This window comes from Lactuca sativa, chromosome 9, assembly GCF_002870075.4.
Source record: "Lactuca sativa cultivar Salinas chromosome 9, Lsat_Salinas_v11, whole genome shotgun sequence".
NCBI classification, from domain to species: domain Eukaryota; kingdom Viridiplantae; phylum Streptophyta; class Magnoliopsida; order Asterales; family Asteraceae; genus Lactuca; species Lactuca sativa.
This window is the reverse complement of record NC_056631.2, coordinates 222,077,144-222,099,698: the sequence shown is the minus strand read 5'-3', so window position 1 is coordinate 222,099,698 and position 22,555 is coordinate 222,077,144.

Genomic DNA, 22,555 nt, shown 5'->3' with positions numbered 1-22,555 from the left:
TTTCTGATATCGAGGGGTGTTTCTACACTTGCTCATGCCCAAAGCACTTGAGGGCACAGTTTGTGTTGAACCAGCTTCGCTCGGGAGCGAAGGACTGGTGAAAAATTATGACCACCAGTTTTAATCCGGAAGAGCATGCTGCAGTGACTTGGGAGAGGTTCACTGTGGTGTTCCGAGATGAGTATGTTCCCCCGGTGGAGAAGGAACGTTTAGCCCAGGAGTTTCTGTCTCTCAAGCAGAAGACAGAGTCGATGACTGAGATTAAGCGGATGTTTCACAAGAGGGCAATGTTTTTCCCTGAGCATGTGTCGATAGAGCAGGCGCGCATGAGCCAGTATTTGGGCATTCTGTGGAGGGATATTCGAGAGTTTGCGACGAACTCATCTTATTGGACATTTGCTGAGCTTCAGGAAAATGCCAAGAGGAGGGAGATCAAGCTGGAGACTCAGGCCAGGGAGGATGCGGAGTCTCACGGGAGGGATCGAAGGTCGTCGCAGTCGCAGCCAGCAACGAAGCGGGCTAAACCCACTGATTCGAGGACTGGGGGCCAGAAGGTCCGCACTTGTGGAAAGTGCGGCAAGAGTCACGAGGGGTCGTGCCGGACAAAGATCTGCTACAAGTGTGGCAAAGAGGGGCATATGGTGAAGGATTTCCCCAAGGGGTTTGCAGTCTGCTTCCACTACAACCAGACCGACCATCAGAAGGCCGAGTACCCCCAGCTTCGTCAGGGGCCAGCACAGGGATCTGGATCTGCTGCTTTGTGTGATGCTGATAGTCGGCCAGTGAAGGCCGAGGTTCTGAGAGCTAGTGGTAGAGCTTTTCAGCTGACGGTGGAGGAGGTCTGTGCAGCACCTGATGTCGTGCCTGGTACGTATTTTATTCCCTTTTATCTTATCATTTTGAGATGTATTGTGATTATTATATGTTCTATTTGGGTACATTTCTTGTGAGTTAAGTACCTTCTTTAGTATTATTCCACTCAGGTGTGAGTCGATCCTTCATGTCCTTAGCTTTTAGTCGTCACATCAGTATCCAATGTGAGCCATTGAGTCGACCATTGAGGGTTTCTATAGCCGACGAGTATGCGGTTTTTGCTATTGATGTGTACCGAGGGTGTATGTTGGAGATTTTTGGTGCCGAGTTTCCGATTGATCTGGTACCGATTGTGATGGGGGATGTCTGTGTCACCGTGGGCATGGATTGGCTGAGTCATTTTGGAGCTATGATCGACTGCGAGCATCAGTTGGTGACTATACGAGATCCAATTGGTGGAGTACTTACAGTGTATGGTGAGGGTACCAGATCTGGATCATCTTTCTGCTCTACTGCCAGGGCGAGGCAGAGTCTGCAGCAAGGATGTATGAGTTATCTAGAATATGTGTCGGATACAAGAGTTGCTACCGAGAGACCGAGTTCTTTTGCTGAAGTTTCGATAGTGAGTGAGTTTCCTGATGTTTTTCCCGAAGACCTACTAGGTGTGCCTCCCGAGAGGCAAGTGGAGTTCTGGATTTATTTGGTTCCAAGAGCAGCACCAATCGCCAGGGCACCTTATTTGTCACACCCCAAAACCAAGAACGGAGGAAACGTTCTGGGGCGGAGGACGTCATGTAATGTATCACAACAATGCAAAGTAGTAAACAAGCAACAACATAATCCATTGCATTAATAGTATAATTTTAATTACATTTGAGTTCTTTCATAGTATAATTCTACAAAAAAATGAATATTCAAAAACAAAAGACGAGTCTTGATCGCTCCGTCTTCACAAAACCTGGTAGTCATACCTGTCTATCCGTATCCTGGGAATACAAGTTATTTTGAAAGCGAGTATCAGCAATAATGCTGGTGAATTCATAAGTATTTATGTGACTTTGATTTGTAAAGCTGTAAAGAAAGACCTATAAATGTTTTTGAAGGAAAGTTTGTACCAACGAACATGTTTGTAAGTAATTGTAAACGTTTGAAAACCCTAGAAAATCCCATATTCTCTACTAGTATAAAATGTAGCCTTCTACCAAGACTCGAATGTTTTGAATGTTTGCTTCAGAAATCCAATATTTGTTTATAAGTGGGTGCTAGTTTAAAAGTCCCAAAAATGTACTACCCTGATGTTTTTCATGTCTAAAATAGTAGATTTGTGTATAGTTATAATCGCTAAGATATATGATAATCCCGTAAATCCACGTGTTTTTAATACTCCATGTGAGTTTTATAACCATGCTAATGACCCAGACTGCCTGGAACAACGCTTTTCAGGCGTTGGAATGTTATGACATTTGTCACCCCAGACCTGCCGGTCTAACTGTAGCTAACAGTTTAGGTGCGGGATTGTCAATCCCGTATAGATCTATACACAAGTATCACGCTCCCCCTACAAGGGATTATGGTATATAATACATGACTTAATAATGCATACTCGAAAGTACGTGAAATGTCTCACAAAACCTAGTATAAAATAGATTTACGTATGAAAATATCCATTTGTTCTTGTATATGAAAATATATCTTTGATATGGTACTTTTAGTATGTAAAATTTTATGTATATCTAGTACACTATCTGATATAATCGTATCTCTTGTAATTGTATGTCTTGAAATTTGTATGCCTTGTAATTGTATATAATCGTATCTCCTTATATAGTATGTAATGTATTAGTATAGACTTATAAATAAACTGACTCTTGTGTGATTCCTTATATTTGGATTGGTAAGTAGTATATCCTAACTATACTTATTATAATTACTAGTAGTGTATGTGTATAACCGAAATATGCCTTTGCCATCCAAAGGTACTGAACCAACTGATGGAAAACTTTTATGTTTATATCTGTATACATGATATATATATATATATATATATATATATATATATATATATATATATATATATATATATATATATATATATATATAACTACACATGCATAGGCGTGCATTTGACAATAAAAATATAAAAGAAGTTTTTGTATAACCTTTGAGAAGTTTAATAAACAAGAAATGATGACTTGATGTCAGTTTTATAGAACGATTTGAAAGTAGTTTGTTTGATAAGAACAATTTTTAGTATAAGAAGACCTTTGTTTAAAATACGATTCTAACAGCGTTTGAAAGGAAACATAAAGTATGTAAGACAGTTTGATAAAGAGTTTTTAACATGTAAAAATGTTTGTCGTAAACTATTATAGTTTTTCCAAAAGTTTGTTTCGTTTGTATAGTAAACCCTAGTGTGATGCTCACTTATTATGAAATGTGTAACTTTTTGTGGTGACATAAATGAACACATATCCTCAAAGTATATATAAAGTGTTTGATTCGTATATGTATAACAACATATTTAATTTCAACAGATAAGATAATATCATGATATATTTTGCATACGAAGGATTCCATATAGTGGTTATGAATCACATATGATTTACTTGATAAACATGAGTATTTAGTGAAACCTTGGGTTACACACGATAATAATCGTGTGTTTACTTCTATCCCCCCCCCCCCTTAAAAGTGTATATAAAAAGTATTGATAACACATTTAAAATATGTAGTTTATAGGGGTATGAACTCACCGAAGAAAGTGCGTGATTTGAAGAAAACGAGATTTTCCCGTGCGGCACCTCGACCGGAAAGTGACGAGATTCTCGCGAATCTCGGGGCTTTGGACCTTCGTCGGGGCTTAGATATGAAACCGGGAAGTTGGGATGTTGTCAGCACGAAAAACGAGGCGAAAATGTGAGAGAATTGAAGGATTTTAGTGAAAACAGCCGACACCCTCGCAATCTATTTATAGGAGCTGGAGGTCCTCGGTACGCTGGGCGTACTTCGGACTTACGCGGGGCGTACTCCAAAGGTACGCAGGGCGTTCGCTTGCATCACTGCTGACCGCATCCTCGGGCGAAGTGTCTGGTCGACGTGGACGATCTGGAGCCTAGTATCCGAGTACGCTGGGCTTACGAGGGTACGCAGGGCGTACTCCTTCGGATAAGACTATGAAGTGTGTGCCAAGAACTTCTAAAATGCGTAACTTTCGCATACGAGCTCCGTTTTTGACGTTCTTTATAACCACGCAAAGGTGAGAAAATACTCTACAACTTTCATTTAGACTCCGTCGGCAAATTTTGACTTTATTTTTAATTATATTTTAATTAATAGGCCGGGACACGATATCCTCGTTAAAAATCCATAACTTCTTCATCCGACGTCCGTTTTCGTCAGACTTTTTATTGTTATACTCCTATTGTCGGGCTCTCCAACTTTTGTTTAGGTTGTGTCGGCTAAAGACCTCTCGATCTCTATTTCGAGTTTTTAACTGTCTACTGCTAGGTTAGAAACTTCGAAAAATCATAACTTCCTCATACGAAGTCAGATTTGGGCGTTCTTTTTATGTATGTTCACGGTTTAACGATATCTATGACTTTTGTTTAGATAAAAAAGACTAAAAATTTTTGTATTGAAACTTTGCGTTTTACGTCTATCAGCTGTGCCGGCTTTCGCCGTGAATCTTAGATTGGTCATAACTTCTTTGTTATAACTCGGATTTTAGTGTTCTTTATATGTACGAAAACCTTGATATGATTCCTACCACTTTATTTAACCCAAATATGATTTTAGGAAAGTTAAATTTTGGCTTAAATTTGACTGGTGTTTCGTTAAATTGCCTCAAAATGTCGGGTTGTCACATCATCCCCCTGTTAGAGGGAATTTCGTCCAAAAATTAAAGTTTAAGTAGAATTAATGATCATGCTACGAATAGAAGTTTTATTTGTTTCTCGTGTTCTCAGGTGAAGTCTGGTCCTCGCTTGGCATTCCAGCGAATCTTTCACTCTCGGGATACGACTTTGCTTCTGTCATTTGACTTTTCTGGGATGATAACTCTTCTTGGTCGAATGTATGTTGAATGTTTTTGTGGTCTGTGAACATAGTACACCTTGTACCCTACAAATAGTGTCTCTAGATCTTCAGAGCAATCCCCACTGCTCCTGAATCAGGGTCATGTGTTGAACAGTCAAACTCTTGTGTCTTAAGCTGTCTTGAGGTATAGGAAGTGATCTTTCCTCTTGCATAAGAACACAACCAAGCCCTTGGTTAGATGCATCGCATTACATCACTAAATATTCTATTCCTTTTTGGGAGGGATAATATTGGTGCGATGCATCAGGCTTAATTTAGTATTGGAACGCTCGTTCTTGTTTACAGATAAGTCCGATGTTCTTCTAAGTGAGAAACTTGTCCTAAAGAATTCCCTTTTGAGGAGTTTGTTAAGCTTGCTAGGATGTTCTTGCATCAAGGTTGGAGCTAGACAATAAGGTGATTTGGCTACTGGGGTAGCCCCCGGAACTAAGTTGATTCTGGATTCGACTTGACGCTGTGGTGGTAGTCTTGGTAGTCCTTCACTTCTCGGCACGTCTCGGCGATGTGTGCAAAGAATGCATGATATTCGTTTCATAAGCATTTCTTAGTTTGCATACACGAAACGATGAGGGGGTTTGTACTTGGTTTGTCGCTGTAAATAACTAGACATTTGTTGTTTAGGGAGAATTGCTTTATCAAGACACCTGATGTTAGCTAGGTGTAGACTTAACCAACCCCTACTGATTATGATGTCAAAACTTTGGGGTGGATTGGCTGTCGTGAAGATCCAAAAGAAAGTATGACTACTCATGAATTAGGGAAAAGGGTAGGTATTTCTGAGTTTATTCTCACTGATGCATGATCACTCGCAGTCTTGGGTAGTCTCCATCCTAAAGTTCATAGTAGAACTCATACCTGGTCCATCTATCACAGTCTTGGGTATACGAGTCGTATATAATTAAGATTGAAAAGGTAGTCGAATAAATGATTCTTCTTTAAGCCCACATCCCAACGAGGAAAAGAAGTTAAAGTGGAATCATTAATTCTAAACCTATAGAACCTTGATTATATACCATCCCTATGTATACATTCTTCAGCGATAGATCGACCGTATGGGTCTTTAGATTGAACTTGACGTACTGTACGAGTGATACTTTGGGGAGGTTTGCTGAGGTTTCTTTGGAAAGGATAAGAAACATGAGGTACTCCATGCATGAGTACTTCGGTGTTCTGGAATGACGGTTTCGCTAGAAAGATGTTTTCGGAGAAGGAGAAGTACGCACGAAGCTGGTATTGCGAGGATCGAATTGAGTCAAGTTGTATGATGATATCGAACTTACATGGAAATAAAGGTATTAGATTTGATCATAAAGTTGTTACAGACAAAACACAACAGTGCAACTTTTAACAGAGTTACAGTACTTTGGTTTTACTACAAGACTATTGTTGCGAACAAGGTATAGTGCAAAAGGCAAGTATACGCAGCATGAGGGTCCCCTTCACTGACAGGATCTCTCAAAAGATAAGACTCGAGTTTCACTAGTTTTAAACATGTTTAACATCATACTTAATGCTGACGATTGAAAGTGATTCCCTATTATAGTTGGGTCCTTCATTGGCTTTTTCCATTCTGAGGTCAAACTCCTCCTGTTCTACTGTCGTTCTTCTCTGTTGGGCAATCCCTCTTGAAGTGTCCCATTAAACCGCATAGATGGCATATCCGAGAAATTTTGACATTGATGGTTGAAATAATGGGTTGGACCTGAGTCCTGCAGAAGCAGGTAGTGTGTCCGTTGTTGTCGCAGGTCTTGCAGTGTAACAGACGACAACTACCTAGGTGATGGAAGCTGCACTTATTGCACTTCGGTAGATGTCCAGCATACTGTCTGGTCGGGTTAGGGATAATTGGAATCCTGGCAGTGTTGGTGGTAGGAGTTGCAGAGGTCGTGGCTGCGAAAGCTGCCACCGGTGATGGTTTCTTGTTTGTCCATCGAGGTGATTTGCCTTTAACTCTATCCCAGAATTTCCGTTTATTGCTCTTGGTTTTGAGCTTCAGAGTGTCGTGGTAGTTTGTTACTCATGGGTGTACTTGTTTGTTACTTGGATTGGAATTATTGAAAACCATCCCGCTAACATTTGCATTGTTGGCGTTAAGGTGATTCAGAACAGCTGTCACGGCAGCTGAGATTGCAGCTTGAAAGGTAGCTGCATCAATCTGAAGAGTTGGTGTTTGGCTAATGGGTTGATTACTTTTCTTCGGCGACATGATTCTGTAACACGAAAGAAAAAGGAGTTCGTGAAATATTATGGTTGAACCTAGATGTATTTTGATCGCTTAAGTAAAGAGTAAAAGTATGTTCTCGAAAGCTTGACCTACATCCCTATGATTTAGTCCTAGTACGGATTGGAAGTATGTTCATGATGGTTTGACCTACATCCCTATGATGCAGTCCTAGTACAGAGTAGAAGTATGTTTGTAGAATGGTCTTAAGACGTTTGTTGTTCAAGCAGAGGTATCGTTGGTTGGAGAATAACATGATCCAACCACTAGAAGGGACTTGGAAATGCCTCCGGAGTTAAATTACTATAGTCCAATGACTTGACTAAAGCATATTAACGAAGGTATGATGAGGGTTTTTGAACAAAAGGTGACACGGGAGTTAGCCGACTGTCAATATCATCGATGTTTTAAGATGAAATAAGTTTAGGAAAATTTGACTTTGAAGAAGGTCTTACATCATATCTAGAGTAGAAAGGTGTTGGTTGCATAAAGGCCTAACTAACAGTACTTATGGTACAAGATAGTTTCATAGAAAATGCTGCATCGGGAATAGACAGAAAAATAAAGTTCCTTTAACAAGGGAAATTAAAGGAAGGCATCTACTTTTGGCGACGGTCATTCCTCTGGTGGACTCTCAGCTCAGTCAGTTGACGTTCCATATTAAGTAGGTGTCCTTCATATACCCTTCGGAGTTTTATGACTTTGGCTTGTGTTTCAGCTAATGCTTGCAGCAGGGTCTCATGGTTTCTCTCAGATTCCTCCCGATTGTTGTCAAGACGATTGGTGCGGATGGTATGTATTCTTGCATTCAAATTTAACTTATTTGATACAATGGATAGCCGAACTGTCCTGAATTTCGTTTCGGGCAACTCTAAGGATTAGGATTGGTAGGGCTCTGTCTGCTAAGCTCCCTTCGCTTCAGTTGTAGCAGCTTCGATCTCCTTTAAACGGCATAGGTCAATCTTGCTCTTCGCTCCATGTTTCTAGGCATTCAACCTGAGGAGGCGTCGAGCCATGAAGAGCTGGACGAGGGTTAGGGTTTGAATTCGGAGCTACCGGGGGTAGGTTCTTATCATCGAGTTCGGAGTTATCATCATCTAAAGGGTCTTCAGTATGGTGATCATTCAAAAGGGATTGGATGATCATTCTCTGGTTCTTCTCTGAACCATCCAGCATTGCCTTTGTTCACGAAGTACGGGTCGTCGTGGGGATGGGGTCTAGCTATGTTATCTATACGGTAATTGGGGTATAAGAATCTAACACATAAGTAGTTTATAGTAATACACAAAATACTCCTATAGTATTTTAGGTTTGTGTTCTATTGTTCTCATTGTGGTATTGTGGGTAAGTTTTTAGACTTGTTGCAACTCACAACCACACTTAGGCACATGCTAGTCAACCCTCGGATAATATAGTTGATCAGGCTATATTGTCCCAGTTTTGACTGTATGTCTCTAAGTCTACTTGTGCTGCCCAACAATCGCAATAATTTTGTTCTGTCTTAGTGACACTGATTTTTAGTATGAATGCAGGCACGTATACTTACTTAATTATTTAAAAGTATAGACTCTTTATCAGAGTATTTTAAATCCCTATTGTATTTATAGTTTTTGTATCTTTTAGGGGTTTATATACTCAATTCACTATAAACAATGCTCTGATACCAATCTGTTACACCCCAAAACCAAGAACGGCGGAAACATTCAGGGGCGGAGGACGTCATGTAATGTATCACAACAATGCAAAGTAGTAAACAAGCAACAATATCATCCATTGCATTAATAGTATAATTTTAATTACATTTGAGTTCTTTCATAGTATAATTCTACAAAAAAATGAATATTCAAAAATAAAAGACGAGTCTTGATCGCTCCGTCTTCACAGAACCTGGTAGTCATACCTGTCTTTCCGTATCCTGGGAATACAAGTTATTTTGAAAGCGAGTATCAGCAATAATGCTGGTGAATTCATAAGTATTTATGTGACTTTGATTTGTAAAGCTGTAAAGAAAGACCTGTAAATGTTTTTTAAGGAAAGTTTGTACCAACGAACATGTTTGTAAGTAATTGTAAACGTTTGAAAACCCTAGAAAGTCCCATATTCTCTACTAGTATAAAATGTAGCCTTCTACCAAGACTCGACTGTTTTGAATGTTTGCTTCAGAAATCCAATATTTGTTTATAAGTGGGTGCTAGTTTAAAAGTCCCAAAAATGTACTACCCTGATGTTTTTCATGTCTAAAATAGTAGATTTGTGTACAGTTATAATCGCTAAGATATATGATAATATCGTAAATCCACGTGTTTTTAATACTCCATGTGAGTTTTATAACCATGCTAATGACCCAGACTGCCTGGAACAACGCTTTTCAGGCGTTGGAATGTTATGACATTTGTCACCCCAGACCTGCCGGTCTAACTGTAGCTAACAATTTAGGTGCGGGATTTTCAATCCCGTATAGATCTATACACAGGTATCACGCTCCCCCTACAAGGGATTATGGTATATAATACATGACTTAATAATGCATACTCGAAAGTACGTGAAATGTCTCACAAAACCTAGTATAAAACATATTTATGTATGAAAATGTCCATTTGTTCTTGTATATGAAAATATCTCTTTGATATGGTACTTGTAGTATGTAAAATTTTATGTATATCTAGTACACTATTTGATATAATCGTATCTCTTGTAATTGTATGACTTGAAATTTATATGCCTTGTAATTGTATATAATCGTATCTCCTTATATAGTATGTAATGTATTAGTATAGACTTATAAATAAACTGACTCTTGTGTGATTCCTTATATTTGGATTGGTAAGTAGTATATCCTAACTATACTTATTATAATTACTAGTAGTGTATGTGTATAACCGAAATATGCCTTTGCCATCCAAAGGTACTGAACCAACTGATGGAAAACTTTTATGTTTATATCTGTATACATGATATATATATATATATATATATATATATATATATATATATATATATATATATAACTACACATGCATAGGCGTGCATTTGACAATAAAAATATCAAAGAAGTTTTTGTATAACCTTTGAGAAGTTTAATAAATAAGAAATGATGACTTGATGTCAGTTTTATAGAACGATTTGAAAGTAGTTTGTTTGATAAGAACAATTTTAAGTATAAGAAGACCTTTGTTTGAAATACGATTCTAACAGCGTTTGAAAGGAAACATAAAGTATGTAAGACAGTTTGATAAAGAGTTTTTAACATGTAAAAATGTTTGTCGTAAACTATTATTGTTTTTCCAAAAGTTTGTTTCGTTTGTATAGTAAACCCTAGTGTGATGCTCACTTATTATGAAATGTGTAACTTTTTGTGGTGACATAAATGAACACATATACTCAAAGTATAAATAAAGTGTTTGATTCGTATACGTATAACAACATATTTAATTTCAATAGATAAGATAATATCATGATACATTTTGCGTACGAAGGATTCCATATAGTGGTTATGAATCACATATGATTTACTTGATAAACATGAGTATTTAGTGAAACCTTGGGTTACACACGATAATAATCGTGTGTTTACTTGTATTCCCCCCCTCCCCCCCTAAAAGTGTATATAAAAAGTATTGATAACACATTTAAAAAATATAGTTTATAGGGGAATGAACTCACCGAAGAAAGTGCGTGATTTGAAGAAAACGAGATTTTCCCGTGCGGCACCTCGACCGGAAAGTGACGAGATTCTCGGGAATCTCGGGGCTTCGGACCTTCGTCGGGGCTTAGATATGAAACCGGGAAGTTAGGATGTTGTCAGCACGAAAAACGAGGCAAAAATGTGAGAGAAATGAAGGATTTTAGTGAAAACAGCCGGCACCCTCGCAATCTATTTATAGGAGCTGGAGGTCCTCGGTACGCTGGGCGTACTTCAGACTTACGTGGGGCGTTCCTCGTACGCGGGGCGTACTCCGAAGGTATGCAGGGCGTTCACTTGCATCACTGCTGACCGCATCCTCGGGCGAAGTGTCTGGTCGACGTGGACGATCCGGAGCCTAGTATCCGAGTACGCTGGGCGTACGAGGGTATGCATGGCATACTCCTTCGGATAAGACTTTGAAGTGCATGCCAAGAACTTCTAAAATGCGTAACATTCGCATACGAGCTCCGTTTTTGACGTTCTTTATATCCACGCGAAGGTGAGAAAATACTCTACAACTTTCATTTAGACTCCGTCGGCAAATTTTGAATTTATTTTTAATTATATTTTAATTAATAGGTCGGGACACGATATCCTCGTTAAAAATCCATAACTTCTTCATCCGACGTCCGTTTTCATCAAACTTTTTATTGTTATACTCCTATTGTCAGGCTCTCCAACTTTTGTTTAGGTTGTGTCGGCTAAAGACCGCTTGATCTCTATTTCGAGTTTTTAGCTGTCTACTGCTAGGTTAGAAACTTCGAAAAATCATAACTTCCTCATACGAAGTCAGATTTGGGCGTTCTTTTTATGTATGTTCACGGTTTAACGATATCTATGACTTTTGTTTAGATAAAAAAGACTAAAATTTTTTGTATTGAAACTTTGCGTTTTACGTCTATCAGCTGTGCCGGCTTTCGCCGTGAATCTTAGATTGGTCATAACTTCTTCGTTATAACTCGGATTTTAGTGTTCTTTATATGTACGAAAACCTTGATAAAATTCCTACCACTTTATTTAACCCAAATACGATTTTAGGAAAGTTAATTTTTGGCTTAAATTTGACTTGTGTTTTGTTAAATTGTCTCAAAATGTCGGGTTGTCACATTATTGCCTTGCGCCGCCAGAGACGCAGGAGTTATCCTCACAGCTTTAGGATTGACGATTTGTTCACACTGGATGTGCATTGATTACTGGGAGTTGAACAAGTTGACGTTCAAGAACCGTTATCTACTTCCCATGATCGACAATTTGTTCGTTCAGTTGCAGGGGGGCGTCTTGGTTTTCCAACATTGATTTAACATCGGGATATCATCATATGAGAGTCCATGAGGAGGACATCCAGAAGACGGCCTTTTGGACTTGTTATGGGCACTACGAGTTCATGGTGATGCCTTTTAGGCTCATCAATGCACCGGCGGCGTTCATGGATTTCATGAATCGGGTGTGCAGGCCCAAGTTGGATCTGTCGGTGATCGTGTTCATCGAAGATATTTTGGTGTATTCAAGATCAAAGAGCAGTATGAGGAGCGTTTAAGAGAGATTCTTAGGGTTTTGAGATCAGAGAGGCTGTATGCCAAATTCTCCAAGTGTGAATTCTGGTTACGAGAGGTCTAGTTCCTACGAAACCACGTTAATCAGAATGGGATATTGATCTACCCGGACAAGAGTGAGGTAGTTATGCAATGGGAAGTGCCGAGATCCCCATAAGAGGTTTGGAGTTTTCTTGGATTCGCCGACTACTATCAGAGATTTATCAGATATTTCTCCAAGATTGTCGTTCCTCTCACCAGGTTCACTCGGAAGGGTGTTACTTTTATTTGGGGTCCCGAGCAGCATGCCTCATTTGAGACACTTTGCCAGAGATTGTGCGAAGCCCCGGTGTTAGCCCTTCCTGAGGGAGTGGAGGACTTTGTGGTATACTGCGATGCATCTATATCAGGGATGGGTACGATGCTGATGTAGAGAGGGCACGTGATAGCATATGCATCGAGGCAGTTGAAACCTCATGAGATGAGATATCCCACCCATGATCTAGAGCTGGGAGGGGGTGGTGTTCACCCTCAGGATCTGGCGCTACTATTTGTATGGGGTTCGATGTAGCATATACACGGACCAGAAGATCCTGAAGTATGTCATGGATCAGCCGAACCTAGATATGCGACATAGGAGATGGTTGGATGTGGTGAAAGACTATGACTATGAGATCCTGTATCTTCCGGGCAAGGCTAACATGGTAGCCAATGCCCTGAGCCGCAGAGTAGAGAGTGCTTAGATCCGATATATGTGTATGAGGATGACGGTGATGACTCCAATATTAGACACCATTTGAGAGGCCCAGGTGGAGGCTGTGAGATTGGAGAATCGCAAGAGGGAGCGGGTGATTAGGCAAGTGTCCGAGTTTGTGACGGATAGCCGAGGGCTTATGACTTTTCGAGGGCGGATTTGGGTGCCCTATACGGGCGGAGCTCGGCGTATACTGATGGAGGAGGTACATAGATCGAGATTATCAATCCATCTCAGGGGCCACTAAGATGTATCTGGATCTAAATAGAAACTAGTGGTGGCCCTGTATGAAATGGGATGTTGCTTGGGTCTGGAGATTCCCTAGAAGTACCTGAAACACATAACACATAACATGGAGGAGGTGTATACTGATGGAGGAGGTGCATAGATCGAGATTATCAATCCATCTCAGGGGCCACTAAGATGTATCTGGATCTAAATAGAAACTTGTGGTGGCCCTGTATGAAATGGGATGTTGCTTGGGTCTGGAGATTCCCTAGAAGTACCTGAAACACATAACACATAACACATAACATCGAACTCACCAGCGTCCATATGGTCTATTGCAGACTCTGGAGATTCCCTAGTGGAAGTGGGAACACATCTCTATGGTCTTTATCACCAAGTTGCTGAGGACTGCGTGTGGCATTGACGCGATTTGGGTGATTGTGGACCGACTGACAAAGAGTACTCACTTCCTTGCTATTAGTGAGAGCTCTTATGCAAAGAGATTGGGCGAGATCTATATGAGAGAGGTGGTAGAACGACATGGAGTTTCGACCTCAATAGTGTCGGATCGAGACGTATGTTTCACTTCTTGGTTTTGGTTGGGCACGCGCTTGCATTTCAATACTGCGTACCACCCGCAGAGGGACATGCAGACTGAGCAGACGATTCAGCCGCTTGAGGACATGTTGCGTGCATGTGTTATGGACTTCGGAGGAAGTTGGGACACCTACTTGCCAATGGCTGATTTTTCTTACAACAACCATCATTTCGAGTATTGGTATGCCTCCCTTTGAGCTTCTATACGGGAGGAGGTGTCAGGCTCCCATTTTGTTGGGGAGAAGTGGGACAGAGAGTGATGGGCGGCACGGAGATAGTGCTGAAGATGGTCAAGCATATTCAGCAAGTCAGACAGAGGTTACTGACGGCCCAGAGTCGCCAAAAGAGTTATGCAGACAAGCGACAATTCGAGCTTGAGTTTTATGTCGGAGATTTTGTCCTCCTGAAGGTATCCCTATGGAAGGGGTGATACGATTCAGGAAACGGGGCAAGATGGGACCCCGATACATCAGTCCTTATAAAGTGACTGCCAGAGTGGGTATGGTAGCATACTAGTTGGAGCTACCTTCGGAGTTGAGTCAGATCCATAACACCTTCTACGTGTCCCAGTTGAGGAAGTGTGTAGCTGATGAGACAGTAGTAGTACCTCTAGAGGACATTCAGGTGGATGCGAGCCTAAATTACATTGAGAGGCCGATCGCGATTTTGGATCGAAAGGTGAAGGTTCTGCAGAACAAAGAAGTGCCTCTGGTTCAGGTCCAGTGGTAACATTGGAGAGGGTACGAATTAACTTGGGAGCCCGATTCAGAGATGTGGGAGCAGCATCCAGAGTTATTTGTGGAGTATGACTTTGAGGGCGAAATCTGATTCTAGTGGGGGAGAATTGTAACATCCCAAGTCTAGGTATATCTTGTAAACCTTAATCTCTTAAGCACTTGTCCATTTTGGCCCTTATTAGAGAAAAAGGTGGTAAACGAGTACGCGAGGCATACTAGAGTGTACGCCCAGCGTACTCGTATGCATGCATATGACGCACATGCCACCTAGTACATTGGGCGTACCCTGGGTGTACTAGGGCGAAAATGAAAACCCTAATTGTTGGTGAGTCCCCTATATAAAGGATATGATGGCCTCATTCTTGGCCACCATTCCTAGACACCAAACCCTCCTAATCCTAAATCATCATCCTTATAGGTTGTGAGTGCATTGAGAGCTTGTGAGAGTATTCTTGTGTTCTTAAAGTGGAGAAGAAGCCTTAGAGAAGAAGGAGTGAGAGTCCAGGCCCTTGGATATGAGCATAACTATGTGGAAAGCTTCACTTAGAGGTATAAAGCTTCTAGCTTTCTCACTCTTTTAAGTTGTTCATTTATATGGAGTATTTTAGGGTTTTGTTCCAAAAGATGGAGGCTTTATGAGATAATGAGGCCCAAAGGTCATGATCCACCCCCTTGTAGTGTATTTTGGGGAGTAATGTCTTAAAAATCCAATCTTGGTCATTAGAAACGAACCATGCATGATATATGAGCTCCATGAGAAAAGAGGATGAGTGTGTTGAGTGTTTGTGACCAAATCTGCCATGCAAATGCTTAAAGTCATTGACTTTATGGATTAAGAGATATTAGGGAGTCCAGATCTATGATATGAGCCAATGTCTTAACTGATTAAGACCAAATATGTGAGGAGAGTGAAATTGGGACTTACGCTGGGCGTAATCCCAATACACACAACGTAGGGGTCGAGCATCCCTGATATCTGCATGGCAGCTGAGCACGCCCAGTGTAGAGAGCTGGTACGCGCAGCGTACTCCATGCTGTTGACTTTTGGTTGGCTTTTAGGGTTTGGTTAACGTGTGGTCTATTAAGCCCATGGAGGTGTAAAATGGTCTTTTACCCTTCTGTGAGTTTATGTAAGGGTTAGTCTAGCTTCATGAGAGTTGTTATTAATTAGGGATAATTATTGTGTGTGTTAGGCGTTGGCTAGACTGGTGATACGAGTTCGAGGTTATCCGATTCTTACGAGGTGAGTTTTCTCACTATACTTACCATGAGTGGTATCTTGTATGATTGAGATGTCTTATGTGCTTATCTGTGTATAGTGATACTTGACAATTTGTCTTGCGGTTTCATGCTTATCGTTATGAACTTATTGATTTAAGACCGGAGGGTCCACCTAAGTGTGGGACCGGAGGGTCTCCACTAAAACATGTAGACTAGATAGCCTGGAGTGGCTAAAGTGATGTGTTGTATTTTGTCGAACTCACTAAGTTTTGTGCTTACCATGTTATGTGTTATGTGTTTCAGGTACTTCTAAGGATCACGGAAAGATGCCGGTATGATTGTACACACATTAACGATGGAGTTATGATTTAGAGGATCTTGGAGTTAGAGATACAAACAGTTTTGTTATGAAATTTAATGATTTGACATTGTGATATTTTGTGGAAACAAATGTGTTTTTTTGTAAGTTGAAAAAAAAATTGGTTGGAAATTTTACGTTGTTACAGATATGGAAGACTTCTCTTGTAAAAAGACTTATGGGTTGAGCTAGCCTATAAATAGTAATTTAGTATTCATTTTCGGTTGAGAGAGTTCCCATTATATAGACGAGTAGTTTAGTCTAGAGTGATATATATATATATATATATATATATATATATATATATATATATATATATATATATATATATATATATATATATATAGAGAGAGAGAGAGAGAGAGAGAGAGAGAGAGAGAATATTATAGTCAAACACACACATGCTTCTATAAATTTTGTATTAGTCCATTATCTATACAACTTGTTCTTCAACAATTCGTGTCTTTTTAATTATCCATGTTCTTAATTCTGTATTTGTCATATTCATGGTATCCTACATGTGGTATCATAGCTTAATCTTGGAGGTTTAAACGACTATTTCAAGATCAACGATCCTAGACGACAACATTTTTTCATAATCGACAAAAGATTTGACTTCTTTGGTGAGTCTCTCTATTGGATCTATTTTGTTTTTATGTCAAATTCTTTTACATTAATCTAGAACAAACAAATTAAAATCATTTCGATCCATATCTTTTAGCCCATTTTTGTGATCCGTTGATGTTCATGTTCTATTTTGGACCAAATCCATTTTGAATAATTCATTTACATCGTGTGATTGATTTCGTTCCTTCTCATTCATCTGATACTGTTTGTAATCAACTCAAGCCCAAATTCATTCCTGATTGGTTTATTCGATAGTTTCTGTCTAGTTCATACTTCTCGATTTGTATAATCCATGATTGAAACCATACGTTACATTGTTTAATTTGAGAATCAATTAATCCATTATAGAGATTATATTTCACGATTGATTTTGATTAATCGTTTCCTAATTTTACCCTTCCTTAACATGTGTATGATTTCAAATCATATGTGCTTGATTTCTTAATATTTTCTCATCATTAATCTATTCAGTTCATATCACGTGATTTGCTATGTTCCTATTCTTGTATCTGAATTCATCGAAAGAACTAGTATCTATTTTATCAATGATGAATTGAAGAGACTAATAGCTAATTTGATGATTTGGTGTTATTCAATAATGGTTAATTATTGATATCGATGAACATTTGAAGATGGTGACGAACTTGGTTTAATTGGGTTTTTGATCTGAAATCGGTATAGAAATTTCTTGATTATTAGGCTCGATAGTGAAAGGCATATTTGGAAAATTCAAAATTGGATTTTGATGTGTTTTGGGTTTCATACATAGTCAAAAATCAAAAAATGAATGAGCCGTTCACTATTTGGAATCCATGTAAAATGAGAAAATTACCCTTTTGTTTGTTTTGTGTACTTTCATCTTGGTTTCTAACTTATATGTAAAGATACCTTATACAAATCATAAAAGTAGTAAAATTTTGAAGGTGGTGACAGTGGTGATGGGGGCGGTGGCAGTAACGATGGTGACGACAACGATGGTAGATGGATGTGATGGTGGTGGTGATGGTGGCATCAATAGTGGCAGCGATGATGTTGGTGGTTGGTGGAGGGTGATAGTAGTGATAGAGGTGATGGTGGCGACATTGATAGCATTGTTGGTGATGGTTGTGACAATGGTAGAGATGGTTGTAGGGGTAGTGGCAGTGGCGGCGACGACGGTGGTGGCGACGTCAACAGTGGTAGTGGTAACAACAGTGGCAGTGGTGGTCGGTGATAGTAATGGTGTTGGTGGCGGCGTCGATGGTAGTGACGGGTGGTGGTCATAGTGGTGGTGGTAGTGGTGATAGTGATAGTGGTGGCAACGATGGTGGTAACGACGGTGGTAGTTGTGGGTAATGGTAGTGGTGGCGGTGGTGGTGGTGTTGACAGTGGTGATAGGTAGCGGAGGTGATTGCGGGCGATGGTGGTAGTGACAGTGTTGTATTGGCAACGGTAGTGGCAGTGACGACGTATGTGGTAGCAATAATGACGATGGTGGTGATGCTGGCGGCGATGGTGGTGGCAGTGGTTGTATTGACTAGGGATGAAAGTGGGTCCAAACCCGGACCGGATGGACACGGACCCGGAAAACCCGGAACCGGTTAACGGGATTTTATAGAACCGGAAACCGAACCGGTATATAGGAACCGGTTCCGGTTCGGTTCCGGGTATGGTTCCGGGTAAAGTGGGTCTAGAACCGAAAAACCCAGAAACATCAAAGTGGGTAGGTTGGAACCGGATAAAGTGGGTTTAGACCCGGAAAACCCGAAAAAACCGGATTTTTTTGGTAATTATTTACTACTTAGTGGGTTGAACTTTGAAAATTTTCATATTGATATCCCGACTTTGGGGGGCTGTAACTTATTGAATAGGAAACCACAATTAACAAAATTAGAGTCTAAAATCATGTACAAACTCTAAAATACATTCTGGAAAAACCCGCATGTCAATCCGAATTTAAACGAATGAGATATAATTGTGTTAATATTTTCACATAATACAAAGTATAAAAACAAATAGCTGAAAAGTTGAAAATTTTCAGTTTTGATATCCCGACTTCGGAGGACTATAAAAGATTGAATGTTAAACCAAAAATGACAAAATTATAGTCTAAACTCACGTACAAACTGTAAACTAGAAGTTGAAAAAAAACCACATGTCAATCCGACTTCAAACGAATTAGATATGCATGTTTTAAAACTTTCACCGAATACAAAAAAACTAAAAAACTAAAAACTCTCAGCTTTGGTATCTCAACTTTTGAGGACTGTAAGTCAATGAATATAAAACTAAAAATGACAAATTTATAGTCTAGAATCATGTACAAACTCTAAACTACATGTTGGAAAAAACCGTATGTCAATTGGAGTTGAAACGAATAAGATATGCATCTTGTAAATGTTTCACAAAAAGTGTTTCCGGTCCTAAAAGTGGTTCCGGTTCCAAAAACCGGTTCCGGATTTTAGACCCGGTTTACCCGGACCCAATGGACCCAAACCCGGATTACCCGGAACCCGTATAAAGCCAATTTTTAAACCTGGAACCGGACCCGGTTCTTTATATTCCGGTTCTAACGGGTCCGGTTCCGGTTCGGTTCCGGTTCCGGTCCGGTTTTCCGGTTCTAAATCTCATCCCTAGTATTGACAACGACAATGGTAGCAGGAATGGTGGAGGCGGTGGAGGTGGTGGTGGTGGCGGATGAGGTTGGTGGCAGTGGTGGTGGTGGCGATGATGATGGCGGTGACAATTGTAGTGGTTAATGGTGATGGCGAATGAGTGTACGTGTAGGTTTAAACTGATGAAGTGTTTAGTTAGGGTAAAACGGTAATATTCCATTGCGCATCTTACCAAGGATTTAATTCCTTCAACATAATATCTTGATGGAAACAACCTTCCTTCATTTGAATGAATTTTTTTCATTTAGGAATCTTAACCCCCTCAATTCGAGGGAATTGAAACCCTTTCCCCCCAAATTCCATTAGTTTCTGCCAGCCAAACATCACATTAAAGTCCTAGCGAAAATATCGAACATTCAAAAATCTCCCAAATCTAAATTTATGCCCTTATATATTTTTTTGCAACTATATAAGTATTCACAACTTCTTCATATCAAACCAAATTTCACAAAACTCACCTGTTGATAAATGTCTTGGAAAATTCGTAAGGAAAAAAGATGTAGCCAATTGCCAAATGATGTGGACCCCTACTCAAAGAAAGATATCCACACTTCCACACCCGTTCCATCTTGTATTTAAATATTTAAAGGATTTCGTCTGAACAACCATAAAGAAGGTACCCCCACCTTCATCTCCTTAACGAGTCAGATGATCGTGATCCATTTTATTCCTCACTTTGGTAGCAATAAAACAAAAAACAATTAAGTATCTTTATATTTTTTTTGTTCTTACCTATCCTTCTATCATTTTTATATGATTATAAGTGTAATAAAAATTTATTAATTTTGTTAAATATGACACGTGTCATCCCCTAATCTAATAAATAAGTAGATTTTTGCCACATGACATTCTCCAAAGCCCCCAAATTGATTTTTCCCGCTCATATGATGAAACTAAATTTCCCTAATTGCCCTTGCATTCCGTTTTCTCAATGTCGCCATCATCTACAAACCCTAAAAGAGCCACCATTAACTACATTCATGTGTCGATGCTTCTATGCTACCATTTCTCACTATTTCTCATTTAATCAGCAATGGTGGTGTAACATCCCATTTTATTTAAAAAAAGAAAAAGAAAAGAAAAGAGAGAGTAATTAATTAATAAATCAGGAACCCCAAGAAGTAATTTTATTATCGTATAAAATTATTATAGCCCAAAATCAAATCATAATTAGCGGGGTGTTGGGTTCGGAAAGCCAAATTTCATGATTTGGAGTCTCGGGGGTTAAAGTGTAATTTCGGGATTTGTTTAAAAAGGATTTCAGAAGTTAGGGTGTATTTGGTAATTAATGGACTTAAATTGAAAGATTTGAGGGCTTAAGGGGCTGGTTGGTAATTTTGGGACTTATTAAGAAAGGAAAATTTGGGATCAAGGGCTAAATGGTTAATATTGGATTTATATTGAAAGAAGTATGGAAAGGAGGGGCCATTTTGGTCATTATGGGATACATTCTTAAGGGTTCGAAGTATTTAAGCGTGTTATTCCTGTCACCCCTTAACCCTAACCCTAAGTGTGAAAGTTCCAGCCGCCATCCTCCTTCTCTTCGACCTCCGGCGCCATTACCTGCCAATACCAAGCCGTTAACCACCGCTGGAGATCCTGTTGCCAGCGACGAGGACCACCAAGAAGCGAGTGCTTGTGTTTTCGTCGGTGGCTTGCTCGTTGACTGCTCTCCCTTCGCCACCGCTATCTCCCAACTGTTACATCGCCGCCAGACGATCATCTCGCGTCCGACCTCGCTGCTGGATGCTGTCAGCGGGACCAAAGATGCCTTTTTCCGTTGTCGTTGATGTTCCGGTGAGAGTCGCTCCCTCTTCTTCCTCCATTTTGTTGTGGTCCGCCGCATATCGTAGCTGATGTAGTCGGGGAGATTCCTGTTGCTTGCGTGGGATCCGACTTCTCTCCACCCTCACAGTTTCAACGTCGCCTTTAAGCACCACTGCTGCCATTAATTGCCGCCAAGACCGTCGCTGCCTTATCTTGTTACCATCAACCGCCATGAAGGGTGGCTGTGAGTTGTGTGGGTGTGTGGATCTTCTTCAAGTTCGTGTTTAGGTGTGTGTGTGGGCTGCGTTCCATTCGTGATGTGTGTGTTTGGGTGTTTTGCATGGGGTTGTAATTGTAATCGACCGGAATAATAATAGAAAAATCCATAACCACCACCGTGAGGTGGTGGCTGCTGTGACATCCCCAAAATCACGGCCAGAAAAGACCGGTATAATTTATGCTTTTAAAATAATTTCAGAGTAATCCTTTGATTAAAAGAGTTGCGGAATTCGTTCCCAAAACAAAATATGATGAAATAAGATTTACCAAAGCATTTCTTAAAGAAATGTATTTTTCATTATATTACAATACTCGGGATGTCATGTTCCGATAAACAGACCAAAAACATAAACATTTCAATACAGACTTTACAATAGTTATTTACAACAACAGGTCTATAATCCAAAAATAACTTGACAAGTCATCCAACTTATGCTCTGGCGCCACTACCTGTAATACAAAGAAGCTGAGTGAGTCAGGTTTTGGAGCCTGGTGAGCATATAGGGTTTTCAACCCACAATAAATAATTATATTTAATTCCACCAACCAACAATAACCCAATTACCCATTCCCGTTATTCTCACTTTACATCCTTAAGACAACTAACATAAGGGACCTAGACTAAGAATATTTCATCGGGGCGACAACACATGCTTCGGGGGTTCTTCAGCAATATAAGTCAAATAAGGCAACCATGAGGGGGATGGAGTACAGCGAATGAACACCCAAGTTCATTAACACCTACAAGTGGCGAACCTGCTAGCGTTCCACAGGACTGTCTAGAAAAGTCTGTGGTCGTCATCTAAACTCCGCTAGACGACTAAATCAAAAACATCGAGGCCTCTAATCTTTTTATCACAAGACAACTATCTACCCATGTTTCAATATTTTAGTAGATAAAATATACATTTTTATACATAGTTTAAAACCTGTATAGTATGTTTATTCAAAACACATTCCAGATAAAAGATGAGACACTTACACATA